The sequence below is a fragment of the Dermacentor silvarum genome, chromosome 2 (assembly GCF_013339745.2).
Source record: "Dermacentor silvarum isolate Dsil-2018 chromosome 2, BIME_Dsil_1.4, whole genome shotgun sequence".
NCBI lineage: Eukaryota > Metazoa > Arthropoda > Arachnida > Ixodida > Ixodidae > Dermacentor > Dermacentor silvarum.
The window spans coordinates 156968070-156975031 of NC_051155.1; positions in this window are offsets into that span (position 1 = coordinate 156968070).

Below are 6962 nucleotides of genomic sequence, written 5' to 3' on the forward strand. Positions count from 1 at the left end.
CAAGATAAAGAACCAATACAGCTTTACCATACGCGCACAAAGCTGACTTTAACATGACAGGTGGGGATTTGTTACTTTTGCGAACGGTGTACCTTCACTAGTACCACTGATATGACCAGTCGGCCGCTACAAGACTATAAAGTAATTTTGGATCTACATTGTGGCGATGCGAATGAACCTGCAAGCACTAGAACGAAGGCCTGCCAGTCTCTAAAGAAGTAGTGTGCCAAAGTGAGGTAGCGGGAAGCACATTTTGCTATAATGCGGCTAAACAAGTAATGAAGCTCATCAAAGATCCTGAATCGCAGATAAATGGGCGCCTTTACTTGGCAAAGCCATAATCATGTGGTTGCTTCCGTGCACTGAAACAGGAATCTGTGAAATATTTGTCATTGTTTTGTTGTTCAAAGGCCGCTTGCCCAGAGCAGCATCGCGACATGAATTGGTGCACCTTTGGTGTTTCTTAGTCTGTGCAAAAGGTCCAGACTGCGAAGTCGATCATTGTTGACCTTTAGAACTTCACTGTAATGGGACTACAAGAACTTTGCAACGCTGTCCACCACACCGATCAGGTGTTAAAGCTTTGCGTTCTTCTAGCCAGCCCTGTAAGCCTGCAGATGACCTGAGGAGGCCAACGGCCGAGTACGGGTTGTTGTTACAGTGCACTACCGTTTTATGCCGCCACTGTGTGTTTGACGGATACGCATTGCGCCGCCAATGTGTTTCATTGAAAGATAAAAGATTTTGAATAGAAGAAAAAAAACAATGAAAGACAGAGTGCTCTGTCTTTCATTGTTTTTTTTTCTCTCTCGTGCTTGCGCTATTCAAAATCTTTTGTCATGGTATACCAACAGGCCCAAATTGCCGCGGTTTTGTTCATTGAAAGAGCTTTCAGTGTGAAGATTTCGTGCAAAGAGTTGAATTTCTCTGAAGCTTTGCAAAGTTGCTTGGAATGAATTTTTTCAGTTTGCAGCAGTACGTGACACAAACACAACGTAGTGCCCTTTTGCGCTACTCCATGCGCAAAGTACGCCGCAATGCTTTTTGCAGCAGCCACGCTCCATAGGCTTTGGAGCAGACTCGACCTCCTTTATTCCTTTGCGGAAAAAAGAAGAAGAAATACGCAGCTAATACTGAGCACAAGCGGAGCCATTTGGTAATCCTGGAGGGTGGTGATAACTCTACGGTACTGTGGTAACTGTGGTAAAGTTCAACTGATAAGGTTCTGTTCCGACACATTTTTTAGAGGTGGAACAGTATATGTATTCACTTGTTCCTTAATGTACGACTCAAAAGTTGGATGACACTACGCTAGAAAGCCTTCGAACCATCCGGTCGGAACATCATGGCTGCTTTCACAACGTATTTTCTTTGCGTAAGAACTTCAGCGTTCTGCTGTCATGCTTATTATGTCTGTGTGTTGCAGCCGCTATTACGGATGCTAATAAGCTTGTCGATTTCACTGCTAATATATTGTTCATCAAAGGAAATTAAAGCTTTAAAGAGACACTAAGGAGGGACACCCAGAACTAGTACAATATTGATATGAGGTAACGAAGAACAAACGTTCTCCGTTGAATTCAAGCCAGCAACATATATTCGATGATATCATTGTGACGTCAACGAGTTAGCGGTATTTTCGTATATTTGGCACGTGTTTGTGATGGAAGTTAGCTTCTCGAGGGCTTCCAGGTTGAGTCCTCGCTTCTTGTCGAATGCGTTGTCCTGATTCTTTGTTAGTAAACAATTAATTTGCGCCAAGCAGGTACTGTCAAGTTCGGAGCTCACACAAAGCTGGCTTGGAAATATTAAAAATGCCTCACCTCTAGTCTTTTCCTCTTGCGTTTTTCGTGGCCTAACACGGATGGGGGTGGAGGGAGGGTTGATAAGCTAAGTCTGACGCTCTTTCATTTCAAATTGAGGCAGTGTATGTTTTTATGAAGGTTGATAATATTTCTCCTTAGTGTCACTTTAAGAACTTAATTGTGCACTGCTAGAAACTGTTCGAGTCACACTACATTTTAACGAATATTGTTCTCTGTGCCTGTACGTGCTAACCCTGGCTACTTGGCTAACATGACATAGGTGGCGCACAAGGACGTGAAATAATTGTTCCATGAGTGAGCCTTTGCATGCTCCTGATCCATCACGTGCCAGAGTTGTGGCTAACAATCATGCTTTGCGCGATTGATGCCCAGGCGAGCTTTCGTGGATATGTATATAGTCACAAATAAATGAAAGTTACAACGAGCTCTATCCTATTCACCTCTTCCTTCTGGTGACCGGTCGTCGCCTGTGAGCCATTGGAACTTCGAAGTTGCCACGGTTACCAGAGGATGGACTGTGCAACGTAGTTAGTTATGACGCCTTCATAAACGAAGTTAGCATGTTTTTTATTTATTTCAGGTCTTCGTACGATATTGGCTTATTGTTTAGAAGTATCTGTGTTTTCCGGTAGAAATATGGGACACTATATTAGCGTTTTTTGTATCAAGGTCTAAGAATCAGATTTCACACTTTCAGATCAATATTGTTCGTATTATTAAAGAAGTGTAATAGTAGGCGTTGTCCCCAAAGCAATTAAGCCGTTAAGTGCAGCCAGTGACCGCTGTCTGAAGCGGGGGACTACGCATTCTGGTGCACCTTTGGGGCTTCTAACGGCCATGCAGCTGCTTCGTGACAGCTTGTGTCGTGGGCATCATCCGCTGAACGGGCTAGCCACTGATGCCTGCACATTTTACGTCGCATATAGAAGACGTCCGCAGGGATGGGCAAAAGGACCCATATTGATGAAGAGGCTTGCTCGATTGGGCGCATAGTGATTGTTGACACACCTTGGCCGTAGCCAAGACCTCTGATGAGCAGGAACTTCGCGAGACAACCAAAAGCCAGAGAGAGAGAATAAACATCTTTATTATGTCGACACAAAAGTAAGGACGGCTTGCCCAATTATAAGAGCTTGGTCAGAAGCAAGAAATGTAGGCTGTCCCACAAAAATGGTGGCTACGGTAGACTATAAAAATGCACTTAACAGCGCACAATCTTCGTGCTGTACAATATGTAGATGATCGAGGCTACACACTTGAACAGAAAGCGTAATTTTCTAGTTGTTTTGCGTCATGTAGGGCGATCGTTCCAGATCAAGTAAGTAGCTAGTTCAAGTAGAGGGAAGGTCAAGTGATATTTGGCTTTTATGCTTATACACGGCTCCAAAGCAGCAACTCGTGCATGAGCAAATCTCGTTAAATGTTTAAAGCTTTTTCCAATTTCCGGTGTGTTCTAATGCCCATTGCTCACTCCACGGGAGCGCTCTATGTCGTTCCTTGTAGACCACTTTGTTGTGATAGCAGGACATGAACAGAAAAGAAGGCAACAGGAGCCCAGAGTTGGTGCTGCCACTTTTTCCACGTACGTCTTTCCGCGTCCGAAAGCGGCCCGGACGTTCTGAAAGCGGGTGTGTGTCAGGAACTAATTCTAAAGGCCCGACATTTCTGATCAACTCGGTACCTACGCGATGGCTCCCACCGAAAATAGCGTCGCGCGAGAAACTGGAGCAACTTCCTCGTGTTTAGCAACGCGTTTGCGATGCTTGTCTTAAACGCCCACGTATAGGAGGCTCCTTCACTGGTCCTAGCTCTCAGCTCCTACCCACCGTAGATTGCTCTTGATCGAATAATCAGTATTTGCTTTCCGCTGCTGCCGGTGATCAAGCAGAATTTCTGGCGTCTCTTCTCAATGCGTCTTCTCAGTGTAGTTTGACTGCGCGACTGAACAATCAGCGCGGCAGATCTCATTATGGCTTATCTCTCTAACGTCATTGCCAACTGATACCGAGGTTTTTCCCGCTCGAATAGTTCGACCAGAGCGTATTTGTTTTAGCTACAGCAGTCCACGGCCAGCCCTTCGGCACGCTGCCTCGTTATTCGACGAGAACGATATTTTTAGGACTAGCGGTAGAAAGCGAGATGTCAGTGTAGCCCTACAAGCGTACTCGCGATATGCAGTGTCCGGCAATGCTTGCAAAGACGTATTGGCATTGTTTGGTGGAGAGATTTGCATGCAGTTAGGACGGTGACTTAGGAAGGACCCTAAGGCACATGATTGCCATTGTGGGTACGACCGTTTTGGTCGTACATCACTGAGTCTTGGATGCACAAGACTTATATTAACTAATATTGATGGCCTCCGAAACACATGTAATTTTAGCTTAAATCAAGAATGTAATGTTGCTCTTGTTTTCCCCCTTCTTACGCGGCAAGATTAATTTAATCTGGAGGTTCACTGGCATTGGCAGGTGTCGCTTCGCCTCCGAATCGTATTGCAATCGGGAGTAGCACAAAAGGCCCGTGGTCATGCTGTCGTCGCCAGCTTTCATTAAAATCATAATTTATGTGTTCACGTAGACAGAGAGGTGAATTGCACCGACAAGTTTGATGCGGACGAATCACTGTTGGGGTGAACACGGCAACTAGAATACGCCCAGTGCCACTCAAGTTGCAACAGGTGGGTAAGAAAAGCTTGTGATACAACCTCAACTTTTGATGCATGCATCAAGTGCCTTCATGGACCTAGTCTGTTTTGGGAAAGCTGTTCCTCGCGCACAGGAAAAGTGCCACAAAGTAGTATAATAATTCCACGACATTTGATTATAATTCAGCTGCCCTAATTACTCGCAGCCAGCGAATTCTGCATTGAATAGGTTGAATTTGATGTGACGAAAATCGCGAAGTGGTTAATGACTTATATGAAAGCGTAATTCGATGTTTCTCTCCTTTTTATGATGTGGATCTCTGCGACATGATTGATCAGCAAAATCTGTATGCTCTTAGTCCACGAGGTGCAAGTAAAAATTGCATAAGAGGTGGCCATTTGAAAGTAAGGCAACGGAGTTACACCGCTTTCTAAGAAAAAAAAAATAATGAAGTTGTGGGCATGTCCATTAATGAATGGCGTGTGCAAGGCGGTAACGTGCAATACAGGCTCTAATATGGAGATAATGTGCAACATCCATCGGTGCTATGAGGCATGAGTCGCATTCGGTTGCCGCCTAAAAATTGAAGACATACAAGTGCGAACACCTTTCGGATTAACTTCAGTAGCTTCCTTGAGTGTCGCCGTTAGTGATATAGCCTCCGTTGCCATGCGCTATTTTGAATTGAGTTTGGCTGTGCTCATTGCAGCCCCGTAAGGGTGATCCGTAGTTTAGAAATGAATACCAATGTATTGATTTTCCTAGTTTACATAGATTTCTACGATGGCGTGACGATCGAACTTAGCAAACAACTTGAGGGCTTCATTTATACATGTTGATGTAAAGTTCTAACAGTTCTTAAAGAGCGACAAAATGTCCTGACGTCCTTGCCATCACATATGAGCGTTTATCACCGCCTGTTATCGGGGTTCGTCGTTGTATGCTCTAGGTGAGTGAACCACTTAACATATAATTATTCGTTTAAAACGCCCTTGCTAATCGCTGTTGTCACCCACGCGCGACACAAACGTACATTCGTATTTTACGACACAACCTTCAACGACGGTAAATTACCTATTAAATACATATCTGGCTTGAAACTATTGATTCCACAATTTTCTAGTGTGAAATACAACTTGGGCATTCGAACGTAAGCCATTCTGACAGTAATTATTATTCTCTATAAGTGTCTCGGCTAATTGTCTAATGAAAGACAACAGAAGAAAATATCCGAGTTTGTGGTAAACAATCCCTGACGGAGCATTGTTGTTCTCTTCCTGATATCTTGTACCGTGCTTGTTTTAATAGCTTTTGCCCGGGAAGCAGTGAGAAATCTTTGTATGCATTCCTACTTTACATATGCCATCTTGAAGCCCTCGCTATTCAGGATATATTTATTTTGCTTGGGAGGTGGTCATATGCATAGCTATACAGAAAATGGCCCATTGTATGTCACAATAAATTCTGGGCACACTCCAAGCTTAGGCTATTCTATGCGTCAAATCATCATACAGAGGGTGATTACGTAACCTTGATCGCTCAGTAGTTAAGGTTGGTGAAACAATCAACTGTTTCTTCGTCAACAAGACTGTTTAAAAGAAAGCAGACAAAATGAACGTGTCTGTCTTATCTCTTTTATTAAAATGAGCACAATATACATAATTGTATGCATTCAGAAACAGGAACAATAGTGAATAGCAAAGTGCTTCTTCCAACGAGAACTTCAGGACTCCATGCTGTCTAATATTCTAGGAGACAGCATAAAGCAAACACCATTAAAAAAGGGCATGCTTTTGTGCAACTGGCTTCTGTGTCAAGGAGACAAGAACCGTTTTATAATCTATCGACATCATTCGTTGTGAAGAAAACAGCTTTATCAAAGAAAAGCAATATTATTACATATATAATACTTTGTCTTCTATGAGCAATGGCTGTTAGACTAGAATGCAGCGCAGAAAACTACACCAAGAAATGTGCTAGCCTTTAATACTTAGACTGTAATATGCTATTCAGAGAAAGTATTTCTTTCATGTTCGATGCGCTCGTATAGTTAACGACACATTATTGTATGCGGCACTCAATCTTCAGGGCAAACTCAACTTCAGCGCATGATGTTTTTGTTCTCGGGAAATGCTACTCATCCGTGAAGAAAGTCTACATGCTTTTGCATCTCCTATTTCATCGGAGCAGAGTATACTGAGGCATTCCCACGGACAATCACCTTACAATATTAATAATGATTTCTTTTTCAGAGGGAGAGCAATAAAAGAAGACCATATGAACATAAACGAATGCAGGGAAGCCAATTATAACATGTTATTCGTCTATGCAGTTATTGCATCGGCATCCGCTATGCTCTTGTTTTAAGCACCAGTTGGCAATAACTGCTGAACTACGACTCCACCTGGCGGCCAGCGTCAACTTGCGCATAATTGCTTCAAAGATCGCTTGAGTCTCGTCACTGCATGAGTATGTCAAAGTTGCAGAGTAG